General features: G+C 54.0%; 1 long non-coding RNA gene across 4 annotated transcripts in view; it reads right to left on the bottom strand.

Annotated features, from left to right (window-relative positions):
- The window catches only part of LOC134562618 (uncharacterized), a 132,015-nt gene that overhangs the window by 46,927 nt on the left and 65,967 nt on the right, over positions 1 to 19,121 (bottom strand). The window lies entirely within an intron of this gene.

Below are 19,121 nucleotides of genomic sequence, written 5' to 3'. Positions count from 1 at the left end.
GGCTGAGGAGCCCAAACCTGCACGATGGAAAGGGAGAACTTCCCCAGCCCCAGGATCCTGCAGCCCTAACGTGTCCCTGCACAGGCCACTGACAGGAGGAGAAGCCCCTCATGTGGCCCAAGAAAATAATTTAAAAAATCCTTCAGAAGGGTTGGGAGCATAAAAATCTCTGGCTCTGTCGTGTCTCTGTTTCTGCAAGCAGCAAAAGATCCATAATTCTCACACTTAATGTAATTCCAAGGCATCTAAAGTGATTTACAGTCAGTTTACTCAATACTTTCAGCTTTATTTAATGTAACAGTTATGGCACATAAAAAGTTTATTGAAAATCCTTTGGGAGTATGATTGAGTAAGAAACAGTCATTGCTAATGCCATTACAAGAGCTGAGGAGAAGGATCCCAGCACGTTCCCTGGTGACCTCTCTGCCTCTGAGATCTGGGGTCACCCCGGGAGGGGACAGGGCCACCCCTGTCCTGCCCTGGTGGGGAGGGAACAGCCTGGGAGGAACCCTGGGGACAGCCTGGGGCTGCTCTGCTGGCCAGAGGGGTGGCAAGGAGAGCACAGCAACTTCTGGGAAGCTGAGGAGGGAGGAATCTCCCTCTTGCCAAACTCACTCCTTTGAGCAGAGATTTATTTCCGTATTTCCGTGCACCAGCAGAGCTGAGCCTCTCTCAGAGCAGAGGAGCAGCTTTGGGTAGGCTGGGATGGAAGTGCACGGATTGTCCCCAGCTCAGCTCCCTCCTCGGCTCTTCCAGCATCTCCAGGATGTGAAACTCGTCCCCAAATGTGACATTGCTGAAGATGTTAATTTGCCTGCGTAGTTAACAACCATTACTTTTACCACCATTATGGCAATAACTCCAATTTAATAATTGCCAGCACTGCTAGTGAGGACATCCACAGCGCCGAGCAGCTCTCAACATCAATTTTTGTTGGACATTCTTGCGGTGCTGGCAGCCCACCAAGGCTGCCTGGAACAACAGAAGATTCACATTTATCTTCAGAGGTGAGAAAATGAACAAAATCTCTGTTCCTGTCGCTTTGGCAGCACCCCCAGGCCCCGGCGAGAGTCCAAACCCAGCCTGTCCACGGGGATAAACAAACCAGGCCACAATTCCACTGGAGAGAGCTCCCAGCTCCTCCAGCCCTGCTGCCAGCCTGGGCGAGGGGAGCTCCAGCCTGGCTGGTGCCCAGGGTTGGGGGTTCCACCCAGCCAGGTGCCACTGCTGATGTCACAGGAGATGTGGGCACAAAGCCACCCTCCCCTTCCCCTGGGACACTCCAGGGCCTCTTCTCTCAACCCTGCCTCCCCACACAAACCAGCTGGGCCCTGCAAGGGGCAAGGTGGGCCATGGCAAGGTGGGAAGAACCAGCCCAGCAGGAGAAGGAAAAATCCGAGTGCCCCGAGTAATCGGAATAAATAGGCAGTGAAAGAAAAACATGTTCCACATGTGCATGTTCCATAAACAGAAAAAGGTTACATTTTTCAGATAAGATGGATGATGGATTGTTTAGCTGTGTTTGTCAATCAAGTATTAAGACTTGCAGAATTAAAATCAGAGCAGTTCAGAGATGGGTTCCAAGCTCTCCAAAACATCAGGTTTGGCATTTCGATAGCTCTCAAGCTATCAACTCTAGACACACAAACAGAGAGATGGATGGCTGATTTGGAGAAGAGATGGAGACATTCTTTCAAGAGCATTTTTTATTCCCTTTTTTTTCCAAGAGATGATTTGCTTGTGCCAAGAATTCAGCCTGGGGAAAAGTCCAAATGCAGCATTTCCTCTCGCTGAAACTGGGGCTTGGCCCAAACTGAGCTGGGGCTCGGCAGCCCCGCTCTGAGCAGGGACAGGGACAGGGACAGGGACAGGACAGGGACAGGGACAGGGACTGGGGCAGGGACAGGGACAGGACAGGGACAGAGACAGGATAGGGACAGGACAGGGACAGGGACAGGGACTGGGGCAGGGACAGGGACAGGGACAGGGACAGGGACAGGGACAGGGACAGGGACAGGGACAGGACAGGGACAGGGACAGGATAGGGACAGGGACAGGGACAGGGACAGGGACAGGATAGGGACAGGGACAGGGACAGGGACAGGGACAGGGACTGGGACAGGGACAGGCTAGGGAGCCTCCAGTCCAGCCCTGGTGAGCAGGGCAGGGATGGGCATGGACACAGGGGGTGCCCAGGAAAGCAGCTGAGGGTGCCCAGAGGGAGATGGGGCAGGAAGGCAGGATTTGGGCAGGATGGCAGGAATTGGGGCAGGATGGCAGATTTGGGGCAGGAAGGCAGGGTTTGGGGTAGGAAGGCAGGGTTTGGGCAGGAAGGCAGGGTTTGGGGCAGGAAGGCAGGATTTGGGCAGGATGGCAGGAATTGGGGCAGGATGGCAGATTTGGGGCAGGAAGGCAGGGTTTGGGGCAGGAAGGCAGGGTTGGGGCAGGAAGGCAGGATTTGGGCAGGAAGGCAGGGTTTGGGGCAGGAAGGCAGGGTTTGGGCAGGAAGGCAGGAACTGGGCAGGAAGGCAGGGTTTGGGCAGGAAGGCAGGGTTTGGGGCAGGATGGCAGGGTTTGGGCAGGAAGGCAGGGTTTGGGGCAGGAGAGGCCCCACCAAGCCCGCTGCTGTGGGGCAGAAATTCCTCATAACAGATGGAGCAGACTCAGAGCCTCAGAGGCAGTGGTGGAGTTTGGGGTCTGCTGGGAGCAGCCTGTGTAGCTTATGGATTAATGTGCTATTATTACATTACTCTTTAAGCTTCAAAGGTCTGCCAGGAAACCTAAGCCCACTATCTATTGAATGACATTTTAAGAACAAATAATACATTAATATATTTAATTTGAGAATAAACACATACATTATAGGAAGGGATTTTGTCTATGCTGATAAGTCAGTGCCTGACCTTTCTGCTGCAATCCCTGGGTGCCGAGCCAGGGCCTCTCCCTGGAAGCCCAGCCCCAGCTCTGCTCCTGCAGCTCCCAGCCTCTGGAAGAGGCAGCTCAGCCCTAATTATCCCTTCGACACTAATCTGCAGCTCCACTAAATCTTGTTGCCTCAAATTAGTTAATCAATTAAGTGTCAAACCACAAAATGTTACTGATTGTGGCCTGAATTTATTGCCTTGGCACACAATCCCATCTGTGTTCCCTCCTGGCTCGGGTTCTGGGCTGGAGGACTTTGAGCTGCCCCAAACCTCCAGGGGAGGGTTCACGGACAGGGATGGGCTGGAGGAGCAAAGCCCTGCTCCCAGTAAGGAACAACCCCTGAACTGGGATGTACTGGGGCAGGCTTGGGGGTTCTGGGGCTGTGCCAGCAGGGCAGGGGTCCCTCCCTCAGAGCTGTGCCCTGCAGAGGATGAACCCCAGGCACCCCCAGCCTGGAGCCCTGCAGGCTCCACAGAGTCCCATTAATTGCACAGATCAGCTTGGGAAATTTCGGGAGATGATCAATGCTGCTGAAAGTCTTTTCAGCTCCAGAGAGGGTTTTTCTTTTTTAGAATTTCGACAAAAAGATAAAACTGATAACGGCAACATTTAGCTTTTTCAAAAGTTGTGAAAATATTCAGCTTTGGAAAACATTTCTGGTCACAAAATAAAATAGTCTGCTTTCTTGGAGACAGTTTCAAAAATAAATGTCAGCCTTTTAAGTGTGTATTTGAAAGAGGAAAGTTTTTTAGGAAGAGGTTTTTGAGTTTGTTTGTTGTTCTTGAAAAACAACAACCACTTTTCAACAGAAATTTCAGTTCTCAGGGAAAAGCTATTTCTCATTCAAACGATGTTTGGAAGAAAAACGTTCTCCCAGTTCTGGTGCCCGGGTTCTGTTGCACCAGCGTGTGCCCAGGGGCTCTCCTGTGCCCACTGCCAGCCCTGGGGCCAGAGCCACGGCACAAAGGTGACAGTGGAGCCCTCGGGGGGACACGGGACCGGTGCCACCAGCCTGAAGGTGACACTGATGCCACCCTGGGAGCAGGGGCAGCTCCTGCTCCTCCCAGTGCCACCATCCCCTTCCGAGCAGCAGTCACAGATGCAAATGCCAGGGCCAGGCTTTGGGAGAGGAGCGGAGGGGAGAACTTGCCCAAGCCGGGTTTATTGATCCCCAGTCGAGATTGATGGCACAATAAGAGCAGGAGGCGAAGAGTGATTTTGCTTTTGAAAACGTTGATGAATAAGCACTCAGGGGCAACAAATAGCTGGACTCCCCGGATGATGGACGGCGGCAGCAGAACAAGATGCATTTTTATAAATGGGTGAAAGGAGAGGAGGACTTATTAAAAAAAATGAATGACCACACGTGGCAGGGATATGCCACTGGGGAGAAGCCAGCCATTGATTTATGTGCACTACTGGCATTTGAAAATTCAATAATAACATTGACAAATGAGAGGCAAAGCTGGCCAGAGGACAGCAGAGAACTTGGAGTGGAGAAAGAAAATGCCAAGGTCAGGATGAAGGAACAGAAAAACATGCTTATGTTGGAAAGGTTTGGAGTTAACTCATCTATATAAAGACATTAAGAAAAATCACTGCGGGATCAGAGCTCAGCCCCGCGCCTGTGGCAGGGCCGGGGAGCAGCAGGGAGGGGCTGTGGCAGCCAGGGCAGCTCTGGCTACCCAAATATCTGGGGATGTCTCAGTGCTGGCACGGGCAGGAACCCAGCCTGCCCCTCCTGCTGCTGATCGGGGCTGCCTGGCGCTGCCTGGTGCTGCCTGGTGCTGCCTGGCGCTGCCTGGCACAGCCTGGCACAGCCTGGCACTGCCTGGCGCTGCCTGGCGCTGCCTGGTGCTGCCTGGTGCTGCCTGGCGCTGCCTGGTGCTGCCTGGCGCTGCCTGGTGCTGCCTGGTGCTGCCTGGCGCTGCCTGGTGCTGCCTGGCACTGCCTGGTGCTGCCTGGCGCTGCCTGGCACTGCCTGGCGCTGCCTGGTGCTGCCTGGTGCAGCCCAGGGCAGGAATCTGGGCTGGGGGTCCAGCCCTGCCCACCCCAGGGGCACCGGGGCTCTGTGCCCAGCCTGGCACAGCTCCCAGGACAGGAATCTGGGCTGGGGGTCCAGCCCTGAGCCCTGGGAATGCCCAGGGATGGATGCTCAGTGGTCTGGAGCACCTGCAGGGTCCTCCCTGGGGCTCAGCACACGACTGAGCCGCTGGCTGAAGCAAAGGCTTTACCCAGAGTGTGCCTCAGTGAGGATTTGAGGACCATTCCCATCCCAGAGTGGCTGAACTGAGCCAGGAGCCCTTCAAGCCCTCAAAGCAGGACTTGAGATGTGATGGCTGGGTTTTCTCCCCACCTTTCTACCAAACAATTAATTTCTATCCTCAGCAAAGCAGCTGAAACTCCTGCTCGTGGTGCTTTTCTCAGCCCTCCAGCCTGGCAAATCTCGCTGCCAGCCCAGATTAGTTCTCAGCATTGTCTGATATCCTGTCAGTCACAGCTGATGTGCAGCTCTGCCCTGTGCGCTCCAGGACGTCCCTGAACGAGCTCCAGGCCAACTTCAGCACCAGAGTCATCCCTCGAGTGCCCTGTGCTCCACCAGAGCCATCTCTGCCAGGCGATTTTGGGGAGATTCCTGAACGTGGGGCCAAACTCAGCTCTGTGGGAGGTGGACACAGACAAAGCCCGTTCTTTTGTGCTGCCCTGGCAGAAGTGTCAACAGAAGGATTAAACATAATCCCATTAAAATTGCAGTGCTGAGGATGGAGTTTGTGGTTCTGTTAGATGTTCTCTATATTTAGATTCTGTGTTGCTGTTGCCACTCAGCTCCTCTACTCCCAGAATTAGTGCCCTTGACAATAACGAGGTGCTCACACACACACACACAGTGCTCAGTGTGTAAAAGCTCTGAAAACAAACAAAAAAATCACCTGGAATTCCCTTAATCTGAGGATCTCAAAGCAGTTTATGTAGGTAAAATACCTTTCCTGGAAAGGTAAAGTGGAGTAAATGGGATTTTTTGGATTCCTCCAGGTTTTATAGCAAATCTGTGGATGAGAATAGACTGAAACTCTTGCAGAGAATCCTGGAGCCCCGTCCAGTTCCTGGAAGATGCATTTTTACCCCTCTGGAAGTCTCTCAGTAAGAGTTTTCCACAAGCAATTAAGGCTGGCAAGAAGGGCCTAGCTCTCTCTGGTTGCTGCACAAACCCTCAGCTCAGGTTTGACAGAGCTGAAATAACGAATGAGGGAAAAGTTGAAAAGCTGCTAAAATGTGTGCAAGCCCACTCCTCTGGCCAGGGGGCAAGAACAACGCTCCGAGCTGTGTCAGCAACGGGGTTTTGCAATCCAGTCTGAGGCAGGGCAGCTGAGGACAGCATTCATTTGGAGTTTGGAGCCAGAGCTGCATTACCCCTTCACAGCTGGTGCGATTCTGCTCCTGAGCCCTGCGAGCTGCCAGCACGGGCCCGGCCCGGCATCGAACCCCCTCTGTCCCCAGGGCTGGGAGCAGCTCCTCAGCACCACTCCAGAGCCCATTAAACCAAAAGTAAGATACCTCCAATCATTATTACTCATTTTTATGGCCACGTTGTTCACAAATGACTGAATTTAGCTGTCAAATGTATAGAAAGGAAAAATAAAATCCAGGCTGCAGCCATCTGCGCCCCAGCAAGGTTTGTATTTCTGCGGTTGTTTATGGCACAAGGTCCCAGCTCCTTTGTTCCCCCCAGGTTGGTTATTGTGTGGGAAATGAGTGGGTTTCTCTTTCCCATTTGTAAGGCTTTTGCATTCTCTCTGCAGTGCCCGCTCGCTCTTTCCCTATACGTATTTGCAGTCCATACATCTGGGATTGACACTGGAATTGTGTTTGTTTTAGCGGTTCTGTCTCCCTGATGGTTTTCCCTCGCAGAGGCTCCAGTGTGGGTTATTTACTCTGCGCCCTGGCAGTGCCATTATCCCTGGCCAAGCTCGCTTCCATCATCCCCCGGCAGCTCCGAGGTCCCTGCCCCGGCGGAGCCTGGGGAAACGAGCAGGGGGAGCTCAGACCTGCCTGGGCTCAGCTCAGACCTGCCTGGGCTCAGCTCAGACCTGCCTGGGCTCAGCCAGACCTGCCTGGGCTCAGCTCAGACCTGCCTGGGCTCAGCTCAGACCTGCCTGGGCTCAGCTCAGAGCCTGCCTGGGCTCAGCTCGGACCTGCCTGGGCTCAGCTCGGACCTGCCTGGGCTCAGCTCAGACCTGCCTGGGCTCAGCTCTGACCTGCCTGGGCTCAGCTCAGGGCTCTTTGGGGTCTCAGCTCCTCCAGCTCCTCACCTGGTCCCACCCAGGGCCCTTCCTGCAGTGATTTGTGGAGCACCCACAGCTGAGGATTCATCCCGGAGCAGCGCTGGCATTTCCAGGAGTTCTCTGCCACCAGAGAGAGGAATCCACTCTCTGAGCCACCCCCCTGAGGCAGCTCAGCAGCCACTCGGTTTTCCAGCAGTTCAGTGACCGTGCTCAGAATGTTGGGCCCTTTCAGGGCCTCTCTTAAGCAGAGTGTCCCAAATCCAGTGGCCACTTGAGAAAATCTTGGCCAAAAGGCATCAAGAACGAGGCAGAGTTGATACAAGTGAGAGTTCCACTCCATCAGACCATGTAAACACGTATTCAGCTCTAAGTGGATAAATAATCCCTCTGAAAGCCACCCACATCGAGCCCTCCCCGGGACCTGGTGCTGGCTTTCGGGTGAGCCTCGTGTCTCTCCTCTTCCAGCTCCCCGAGGGGAAGGGCAAGCACAAGTTAAAACCCCTGGGACCACCTGCACTTCCATCCCTGGCCTGAGCTCCCCTTCCGCAGCCTCCCCTGGGCTGCTGTGACCAGCAGCAGGGTCAGCCTGGGGATCCTCAGGACAGAAAGAAAGGAAACCCCAGAGAGACCCAGAGAGACCCAGAGGAGCCAGAGCAGGCCCTGGGCTGCTGGAGATGCTGCAGGAGGAGGGCAGGGGAAAGAAAGGGCAGCCATGGACCAAAGAGCTGCAGGATGCAGCAGCTCTGGGTCCTTCTGTGAGCTCCTGCTCCATGAGGGTGCCCTGGCCTCAGGGTCAGCGCTTTGGGGTAACCTCCAGCAGGGATTGGCACAGCTGCCACCTCCCAGCTCGCTGCAGAGCTGGGCAGGGTGGGCAGCACGGGGGGACAGCAGGGGCACCCCTGGACTGTGCTCTGGAGCCCTCAGGAGTCAGGGGTTAGAGATGATCCAGTCCCAGTCCCAATTCCAGTCCCAATTCCAATTCCAATTCCAATTCCAGTCCCAATTCCAATTCCAGTCCCAATTCCAATTCCAGTCCCAATTCCAATTCCAATTCCAATTCCAATTCCAATTCCAATTCCAATCCCAATCCCAATTCCAATCCCACCTTCCAGCAGAAGGAGACCTGGGACAGCCACAGTCCAGCAGCCAGCACTGCCCTGCCTTGGGGGTTCTGGTGGCCCCAGCAGGTCCCTGCACAGGACATCACCTCCCCCCGAGGGACCTGTGCCCTTCTGTGACCCAGGAGAGCACAGCCACACGGAGGGGACGGGAGGCTTGGGGACAGGGAAAGGCTGATTCACCTGCAGCCAGGAGGGCAGAGCGGGAGCAGGGCTGTCACACCAGGGACACCACCAGGGCTGTCCCTGCTGGGGCAGGCAGGGATGGGAATGAGAAATCCCACGGAAAGCGAGGGAGGAAATGAATTCCAGGCAAGTGGCTGGGGCAGGGGGAGGGAAGGGTGGAACGAGCGTCTCTCTTTTCAAGGCAGCTGGGCTTATTTTAATGGGCAAGGTCAGCAGAGAAATGACCAGGAAGAGAAATCGCTGCCATTACAAATCAGCCACGATCTTGTATCAATTATTCCCGGCGCAGTTCCCTGCCTTGGGCTCGGGCAAACACGGCCTAATCAGTTTTACATCTACGTTTAATTTTATTGGAAAGAGGAGCCAGCAATGCATCATGGGGCTGCTGCGTGACATGAAAGGTGACCCCTGCCAGCTTAATGACACAATACATAACCCTTAATGAAGTCACTATCTTGTCCTTTTTTTGCTGTCTCAGCCTGATGATTTATGATGGCATCATTTTGCTTTGCCCTCTTTTCATTTCAGCTTGACAAAGTGGATGAAACAATTATCTTCGTTATCATCCAGAGCAGGAGAAATGTGATAGTTGAGGATTTCTGCAGGTGCAGGGCCCTGGCTTGGGATCAAGGGAATGGAAAAATATGATTGGGGATTTTGGGGTTCCTCCTGTCTTTTCTCTTTTTCTCTGACTGCGGCCTTGTGAGGATGGAGGGAGGATCCCACCAAACCTTGCAAGCCCTCTATCACCATGGCAAGAAGTAATTTCAGGAGCTCTCTAGAGCAGCAGAGAAAAGAGACCTGGGACGTGTCAATACATTTCCTTTTCCAGCTTTTTTTCCTGCACACACACGTGTACTGGAATGCTCTGTACCCCCAAAATAACCCTTGTCAGGCTCCCAAGTGCCTGCCAAAGGTGAGTGGGCAGGTGGACTCCAGACAAAGGTGCAGCAGTGACTCTGTGTGTGCGTTGTACCTGATTTTCTGTCTCATTAAAGATGATTGAGAGCTGAGCCCACCTCTCCACAGCCACACCTTCGTGGCTGCCATCAGAACCCTGCTGCAGCTCAGTGCTCTGACCACAGCCCCAGCCCAGCTGCCTTTACCAATTTTGGGTCCCTCTTTCGCCGTGGTGGCCGCAGAGGTTGCGTGAGGGAAGCCTTTCTCCGTGGACTGGGGTGCAGATGGAAGCTGCCAGCTCAGGGTTTCAGTCCTGCCAGGCAGAAATGACAAAGTGCCCTCGCTGGCCATCTGCTTGCTGGCACTTGGCACTGGCAGGCGATGGCCTGGCTGGTGCTGCTGGGGGCTGGGGCTGTTTGTTTTGAGCTGATCCGGGTGACTGGAGCAGCCCTTCACAGCCCTGCTGGGGCCCCTGGACAAATTGCTGCAATTCCTGCCTGGTTTGAAGAGACACAGACAGGCCCAGCTCTTCCCACCACGTCCTCTGCCTGCACAGGGCTGTTCCCTGCAGAGCCTTTCCCAAATCCGGAGCTCAATCCTTCCTCCAGTCCACCAGCTGATGGAAGCCCTCCTGCCACCCTTCACCTCCCGAGCCCAGGAATCTGCTGCTGTGCTCCACACCCAGCTACTCCCCAGTCAGGAGCACCCTCTGTCAGCAGAGCTGGAATTGAAGTGCTGTTCCAGCCCTCAGCCAGCCCCACCACACTGCCCTGGTCCTTGGATTTACATACTCACAGCTCTACCTCTCTTTAGCCCCAGTTTTGATGGTTTTGGAAACAGTAGTCACAAGCCTTCCAGGGTTTTACAACCACTGCTTCAGCCTCCTGAGTGCTCTTACTTGTAGGTCAAGGCCTCTGCACACTGAAGCAGTCAGAGCACATCTAATTAAGTTCCTGTGCCTCATTCCTGACTAATATAAAACACGCTTATCAGCCCGGATTCTGCATCAGGGCTCCATCCTCCTCCTCCCGGGGAAGGCTTTCTCTCCGTACTGTGCCTGAGCAGGCTTTCTCAGGGAGGGTGGGGAAGGGATGGGAAGATAAATGCAGTTTGGCAGGACATTAAGGGAAACCGCAATATTGCCTTGTAATGCAGCTCCTATCTGATCGGGGAGTCAAACGGTGCTGGAGCTGTGTCTCAGAGGAAGTGGAACCAGCTGCCCCCATCAAGCCGATTGCTGAGATCCTCCCTGAGATATCCCTGCTGTCTCTGGGAGATACCAGCTGCTGAGGGATTCCCAGCATGTCCTGAGTGACCCCGGCCCAGCTCGGGCAGCCCCTGCTCCTGCCCCCACCCCTCAGCTCCAGGGGCACAGCGGGGAGGGGACACTGCCATCCACCCTGGGCTTTCCCAGCACGTCAGGGGCTGAGGAAACACGGCCTGGCTAATCCTGGAGAGCAGAGGATGTGGGAGTGGGACACGGGGGTTGCTTTCTCTTCTAGTGAAAGAAAAGCTGCAGCTCTCAAATTGCTCCTTTAATTTCCTAACACCTTCCTCCGGCCCTCACAGGAGGCATTTCCTGCTCCTCCTGTCAGTTTGGAGAGTATCCTAGGAATTCATTCACATGGAAGGTGGGAAATGTGATGCGTTGGCAGAAAATATAGGCAGCAGCAGCCTCTAGTATAATAATAAGTTTCAGAATAATCTACACAAATTTAACTAATTAATTCTCAGAGTGATCCCATAAATTAGCCAGATATGAATGCCATGGAACAGGGAAAGGCTGAGGTCACCAAGGTCCAGAGCCTCCACACCATCCTCAGCCCAGCAAGGGGTGCTGGACGTGGCCAAGACCCCCAGAACCTCCTTTCTGGGCAGGAGCTCCAGGACAGAGCCACAAATCCTGGTCAGACTCAAACACATCAGGGAGAGGAGAAAAGGCTCTTGGAGTGACTCCTCCACCGTCAGGATAATTACAGCCAAGATTAGAACTGGGTGGAAAACAGGAGCATTTTACAAATGAAGGAACAACTAACTGTAGGGTAGTTTAATCATAATTAATGGGAAGACACTGCTCAATGAGGAGCTGCACAAGGGCCTGGCTGCGGCTCGAGCAGCCGACGGTGATGGATCGTGCCTGCTCCCTAATCCCCGCTCTTTATAAGCCCATTCTTCCTCATGTCCTTGCTCTAAGAGCTTTTACAGGTTTTACATCATGGTCCTCGCTGTGGTGTCCAAGGGTGTTTAAGTGCCACGGTTTGATCCATGGGCTCTGGATTTGGGAGCGAGGGCAGGGTGTGCTGTGCCGCTCCGAGGGTTAACGCAGCCCTCGCCCCGCATCCTCCGGTGCCAAACCCGCTCCTGCCTCCCGCCTCCCCCGCGCCGCAGCGCAGGAAATCCGCCATCTCCCCGCTCCAGATTTGGGGAACTTTGACATCCCCTAATGAGGTAAACACATTACTGTCATGTACAAACAAACAGCAACAAATTAGCAGCTGACACGTGCGGGAGCTGCGGCTCAGCGACGCGGCATCGCTGCGCTCGTTACAGGCAATTAACGCGGCCCGTGCCACTGCTCGGGTCCCACTGCTGGCCTGGCTTCAGCACCGCCCTCATCTGCCTCCTCCTTGGAGCCTTCCTCCCCCTCTGCCATCATCGAGGTGCAGGGCACAGTCAGGAGCAGCACAGGTGCTGCCGGGAGAACCGGGAAAAGCCACCGCAGTTTGTGGCAGTGACCACGAGGAGCTGGCAGGGCTCGGGGAGGGTTGGGACATCCCCGAGCACCCGGCCTGGGCTCACATCCCGGGATCCTCCCTTGGAGTCTCCTGCTTGAGGCCCCATCGCAGCTAAAGCAAGCCGGGGAGGGGAGAGCTCAGAGGGAGAGATGGATACTTGACTTTGTTTCAGCTGAAGCCTCTCTATTAAGCGAGAGCCAGGACAGCAGGCCCACGGTCAAAGGGCTTTATTATTATAATTGCTTTGCAAGGGTGAAAGCCTCTGGATAAAAATCCAAATCAGTCATCACTCGGAATAATAATCACGAGAAAAGATAAATAAATAAAGGTAGGATCCAGCCAAAAAAGGAGCTCACATTATCAGCCATTAAACCAATAATCCATTAGTGCCCAAGGTTGCTGAATAATATAGTACTTTCCCAGTGCCCATAATTTATGGTGCAGACTAGAGAATAGACACGATTATTAGAGCGAGGGCTACTGGCTGACACATGATGCATGACCGCGTGGCATTGATCTTCACACAACAGGAAGGTGTCTAGACGGGAGATGCATGGCCCCGCAGCCCGAGCGGGGCGCGTTTCACGGGGCCCTAATGGAGCGGTGGGGCCGTGATGGATGAGCCGCGGGCGCGGAGCTGCGCGGGCACGGCCCCGCCAAGGCGCGACCTCCGCGTCCTTCAGCGCCCGCCGCGACCCCGCGCCCGGGCAGGGACGGCCAGAGGGCCACGGGGAGGGAAGGGGGGCGGCAGGGGAGGAGAAGGAGAGAGGAGGAGGAAAAATGAAAGATAAGGGGAGGAGGAGGGCGTGATGTAAGTGAGCGATCTCCTGTGAGCACCGGCCTCGGGCTCGCTGCGCCGCTGCCCCCGGGGGTGAGGCCACTCCTGGGTGTACAGGGTTACTCCTGGTTTACACTGCTGCTACTGAGAGCAGCGGAACGGGCCCTGGGTGAAAGTCTCAGCCTTGCTCGGGCTGCTGGAGCTTGTGGGACTGGACTCAGTTGAGCACCACATCCCATGGGATTGGCCCCAAGTGAGCACCACATCCCATGGGATTGGCCCCAAATGAGCACCACATCCCATGGGATTGGGCCCAGGTGAGCACCACATCCCATGGGATTGGCCCCAAGTGAGCACCACATCCCATGGGATTGGCCCCAAGTGAGCACCACATCTCAAGGGATTGGCCTCAGGTGAGCACCATGTCCCACCTTGTGGCCGGCCTGGTTCCTCATCATGGGATAACCCCACGTGGGAGGGGATGGCTGAGGGGAACAGCGGGTTTGGGGCCTTGGAGAGTCTCTCAAGTGGCTCTGCCCGTGTCTGTCCTCAGCCCGAAACTGCAGGAACCCCACAGCAGCACATGAGGTCCTGCCAGGACCTCTGCAGCTCCTGGAACATTTCTCACCACCCACTCTGGGCACCTCTCTCCTCCAAACCATGTACATACCCCCTGCTCCTTCCCCAAACCAGGTTTAAATCCATGTGTGCCCCGATCCCTCTCCAAACCACGTACAAGTCCCAGTCCACCCCTTGCTACGTTCCTTCCCCTCCATGTAAGGGCTCCAGCTCCCTGAGCTGCCTGGGAAGGAAAGGAGAGAATGGCCATTTACTGCGTTTCTTTTACCATCTGGGCTTATTAAAAACTGCGCAGCAAATTAAAAATAGGTGGGAACAAAGATGGGGGAATGACATAAAGGGTTGCAGAAAATTCTCTGTGTACTTTTAAAAGCTGGAATTGCCATATGGACTGGCAGAGAGACATGTTTTACATTTCCACTGGTACATGACTGACATCATTTAGCATTAACTTCTATTTGAATAAAATGGTAGTAGACATTTAGGTAATATTACAGGGCAATAAATGTTTTAAAGAGCCTTGGGGGGATGCTCTTGAAACACAGTCCAGACCAGAACTCTAAAAATATGTCTTAATATATATTAACCTCTTCTAGGACTTTTGGCTCTCAAACAAATAATGGAGGATAGAGGGGCTTTTTTCCCCCCCCCTCCCCTTTTACTTTCTGAATTAAGAGTCCCCAGCTATATTTTTCCCTTTTTCCTCTTTAGCTGTGCTGGGAAGAACATGAGGGAATGTAGTTAAAATTCAAAAAGGTTCCCCTTTATCATTACCATGAATCAACACAATAAATGAGCCCCTTCAGAGCACGGTAATAAGAATTTGATAAATCATCAGCCAAAAATTAACTAGATGTCAAAACAATCTTTGGGAAGTGTGATGGATTAGGGGCGATAGTGGCAATTAATCTCCCAGCATGAGTTCACAGGAGAGACTGAACGGTGGGAGATGGATAGGGGGGAGACCAAGGCCTCACAAGGTCAGGACACTGCAGAAAGGAACAGGAGGCAGAGAGAGATGGAGAGAAGAAGAAAAAAATTCCACTGAGTCGGCAATCCCCGGCCCCTGGCAGCCGAGGTAGAGGTCAGTCACACGCCTTTGAAAGCCTCTCTGTCTCTCCAGCTGCTCCTGTGATGAGGCAAGCACTTTCTGCTGCTGCAATAAAGCCACCAGCAGCTCGGGGCTCCAGCCCTAGGCTGGGGAGAGCCAGAGCCAGGGATGCTCTGCCCTGATCCAGGGACAGGCAGCTGCAGGGAGAGAGATCCCCCTTGCATGTGGGAATCGATTCGTCCATCCATCCATCCATCCCTCCCTCCCTCCCTCCATCCCTCCATCCATCCATCCCTCCATCCATCCATCCACCCATCCATCCATCCATCCATCCATCCCTCCATCCATCCGTCCGTACACCCAGGGCCGCAGTGTGGATTCCCTGGTTCTCCCTGAGCATGGGGAGCAGGAGGGAGGTGCTGCTGCAGCCCGAAATCCCCACCCAGCTGGAGGAGCCTCCCTGGGCCTTCCAGCCCGTGGCAAGGGCTGCACCCTGCCGGGAGCTGGGCAGTTCTCCTGCCCCTCACCTCGCTCGGCTCCTGGGCCAGCAGGAGCCTCTGCCCACACCAGGGGAGCCGGGGAGGCTCGGCAGAGCGGCACCCCCGGGCAGCTCGGGCGGGTACCACGGGGGAGGGCTGTGGCTCAGCAGAGGTTTGGCTCCTCCACCGCCCTGGATGTGGCAGGGCTGAGGACACAGGGGCTCTGTCCCTTGCCCACAGCCTGGGGGTGCTGCAGGGAGAGAGTCCTTGGCTTCTCCATTAAGGTAAAGCCAAATATTTGCTGTGTCCCCTGAGCATGCAAATCCAGCTCAGGAGCAGTCTGGGAGTCATTCCTCTGCTGGGCTGGGCTTACCCTGATGCTGCTGCCCCTTCCCTGCAGCTCTGTGGGCAGAAACTCGGTGACACAACAGGAGTGGCTCCTGATCACCCCTGGTTAGAGGCTGAGCCTCCCTGAGCTCTGACTGCTTCGCCACAGTGTTGGTAACACCTTGCTCAAATGTTTGCATCCTTAAGAAGCAGCAGCTTTTTTTTTTTTTTTTTTCTTCTTCTCTTTTATATTTTTAATTGCATCTTTCACGATTTTCCCCGGGTTGCTCACACAGCTCTGTGCAGAGACAAACGCCTGGCAGAGGCTGGGCCGGTGCTGGCTGCGTGGTGCACGTCAGTGCCAGCGAGATTTGGGGAGGGGGAGAGGGGAGCCAGCCCCCGCCCAGCTGGAATGCTCCCCCACAACGCCTGTCTCTTCTCAAGACAGACAGGCCTTGGATGGGACAGATGTTTCCACCCAAAAGCAGATGTGAAGATGTTACTTTCCCAGGGAGGAATGTGCTGGGGTTTATTATTAACCAACAGTCCCCACATGACAGCTTCCCTTGACCAACAGTTGGAGAATCTGGAAAAACACAGAGCTCTCTAATCCAAGTGGTGGCAGGAAACAGCCAGCCCTGACAGACTCTGCTGATTTATTGTTATTAATTACAACCTGGAAATGACCAAAAACATCTGGGAGAGCCGAATGTGGAAAAGAAAGAAAGCTTGAGCAAAGGGGCCAAATATTTGGTTCCGTGCTGGGCTCCGAGTGCTGCTGAACTGCAGGAGCAGCTCTTGGAAAGGCTCTGGGCAGGCTCAGAGAGGCAGCAGAGGGAAGGTCAGGGGGGCAGCAGCCCCAGGGGTCACAGCAGCCCTGCAGCACACGGGGACATGAGGAGCCAGCACTGAAACATCGGTGTGAGCACAAAGGGTCACCCCCAAAAGGTGAGGCTGTGTCCCCCTGTCCCCCAGCACTGGAAGGGTGAGCAGAGCGTGCACAGCACCAGTGGCAGCACAGGAGCAGCATCGCTGTCCCCAGAACTGTCCCTCCTGCTCCTGCCCCAGCTCGGGCCTGCCACTGTCACCCTGCCCGAGGTGACACACGGCCCTGGCTGCTCCAGAGCTCTGTGCCCGTGGCTGAGGGGGAGCTGCAGTCATTATTTCATTAATTATTTCATTATTTCATTGTTCCAGAAATGGGGTCTCCAGCAGCTCCACACTTGGCAGGTGCACACGGAATTTGCAGAAAGGAGAGGCCGGTTCAGCTTCATTAAAAGCTTTGGATTTCTTTAGTCCTTTTGCTCTGTAGAACTATCCCACTTCCAGATTTTAAAACAAACACTCAACCAGCCATTATTTTGTGTAAAATCAGCCATTCCCTGCTGCCAGCCCCACCTCAGGACACACGGACACTTTCCCACCAGGTACTGGAGAGCCCCTGACACGCACACGCAGCTGTGGTGATCCCACGACCTGAGAGCTCCTAAAACATCTGTTTACATCTTCAGAGCAGTATTAACATTGTCAGAGCGTGGCAAATCTGCTTAATTTTCACAGACATATGTATGGCACACAAGCCAAAATACACTTAAAACGGGACATGTCAGAAAATAAACAACCATTGACTGATGAAACAGAAAGGAAGTTGGTGCCTGCACTTTCCCTCTCCCACACACATCCCCTGCAGCCACAGGTCCATCATCTCCCCGTGACTCCCTGCTCAGGCTCACACCCAAAAACCTCTACAGGAAAATGCAGACACTTCCAAAGTGTCCATCCCTTTCTAAGGGAGCTTTCAAAAAGGCACAACACCCGTGGGAAAAGTCAGCCTCACCCTGCCTTCCCTGCACGGATCTGTTTGCAGAAATTGAACCTGAGCAGGTTCTTGCCACCCCTGGCCTTTCCCTAATTTACACTCTGAGGTACATCCAGCCCAAAGCCAGAGGTGCCCCCTAATTGGGAACAGCATCTCCAAGGGGCTTTTCCAACGAGGTGCAGATTTCTCTGGCACACGTTGTCAGAGCTGAAGGCAGCATAATGAAGTCCAGAACTTTTAGGTTTCCCCTTTAATATATCCATCATGTCTAGATCCATTATTGACATGTTGACTTTCTTGTTTCTGATTTAAGCTGCCAGACTCGGTAAAATTGCCTTGACAGCTTTAGCATTTGTGGCAGAACACTGACATGATGTTACTTACAGCTAATTAAAGTTGAGAGCATAATAAACAATCTTGGGATCCTAGCAACCCAATTTCCCCGGGTATGGAGTTTGCTGGATCTTGACCCGAGATCTTTGAAGCTCCAGCAAATTCTTTGAGTGACCTCTGTGCTCCGAGGGCGCTGCCTTTGGGAAGCAGGGCTGGATAACACCAAAAACGCTCGGGCATGGCTTGTCCAGAGCCATGGGGAGTGATGAGAGACACGGAGGGGGAACTGGTGAGGAAATGAGACCCTGGGAAGTGCTGAAGTGGGTTTGTAAGGCCATTTCACTGAGGAGGAACGGGCCAATGGGTTAGACCTCATTAGCGACGTGATGAAAGCCAGCGAAGGAAAATTCAGACTGATTACCAGGAAATCTTTCCTCTGGTGAGCTCTGCTGGGCTGCAAAACCCTCTCTGGAGGGAAGCAGAGCAAAGCACAGTGCTGAGGACTGACGGACACAGCAGCGTGAGCCTGGGGAGGGCCCTGGGGGAAGGCTGAGTGTGAACCAGAGATTCACAGGAGCAGACTTTGTATGGCTGCTCCAGAAGGTCCTGGAAACTTTCACTGCATCAGTTCCTTCTCCTTTCCTCCCTCGTGCCATCTCCAACCCAGCTGGCTCCGCACTCAGGAGCCTCTCAGGGTGTGAAATCACTCACTCACACAAGAGAAAGGTCAGCTCAGTTCGGGGCAGGATCTCACCTTCCCTTCTGATGAACGTCTTTTTGTTATTTATTTTGTTATACTAACAAAAGAGTAAACCTTGCCATACCCAAATCAGATTCTCAGAGCTGACTCAGCCAGCAAAATCAGCATTTTTTCTTGTCTGCAGGGAATAAAAAATCACTACTCACTTGTGCAGAATCAACTGAAATTTGAGGTGAATTAAATCCAAAATCTCCCTCTGTTCCTACAAATGACTGACATGCCTTCTTTATTGCCAGCTTCTTGAGTGCTATTGGACTGATTTCTCCCATTTTCACTGAATCTCCTCATTCTGCAAAGTAGGGCAACAACAACATTTCACATCTCCTGCGAAGCCTCAAGGCGGTGACACCCTCGCTGTGAGTCACCAGAGCCACTGAACGTCGCGGTTTGAGCTGACAAAGGTGAAGCTGTAGCAGAGCTCCAGGAGAGAGGGGCGAGTTCCAGCGCGCTCGGTGCGTGTGAGGAGGCTGCTGAACCGCGGCGAGGTGATGATGCGTCTGACATGTCAGCAGAGGATCTGTGACTGGCTTAGCAACCCAGCACAAAGGCTGTGGTGTGCTCTTAATCCCTTCATTCACCTTAAACCAGCCTGAAACAGAACCTCTGTTCTCACAATGATTTACTGCGCTGACAGAGCCTTCAAGACTTCTTTAAAAAGACAAAACTTGTGGGCACAGACAAGGCCCCGGAGGTGAGCCAGGCGTGCCCACGGTGAGAGACAGGACCTGAGTCCAGCCCTGCTTGCAGCGCCCTGCTGCACGTGTGTGACCCCCGGGGACCCCAGGAACATCCCCTGCACTCCCTGGTTGTTCCCAGTGTCCCTGAACCCCGACCCTCCCGTGGGTGTG

This window comes from Prinia subflava, chromosome 29, assembly GCF_021018805.1.
Source record: "Prinia subflava isolate CZ2003 ecotype Zambia chromosome 29, Cam_Psub_1.2, whole genome shotgun sequence".
In the NCBI taxonomy this organism is placed as follows: Eukaryota; Metazoa; Chordata; class Aves; order Passeriformes; family Cisticolidae; genus Prinia; species Prinia subflava.
This window is presented reverse-complemented; position numbering and strand designations above follow the sequence as displayed.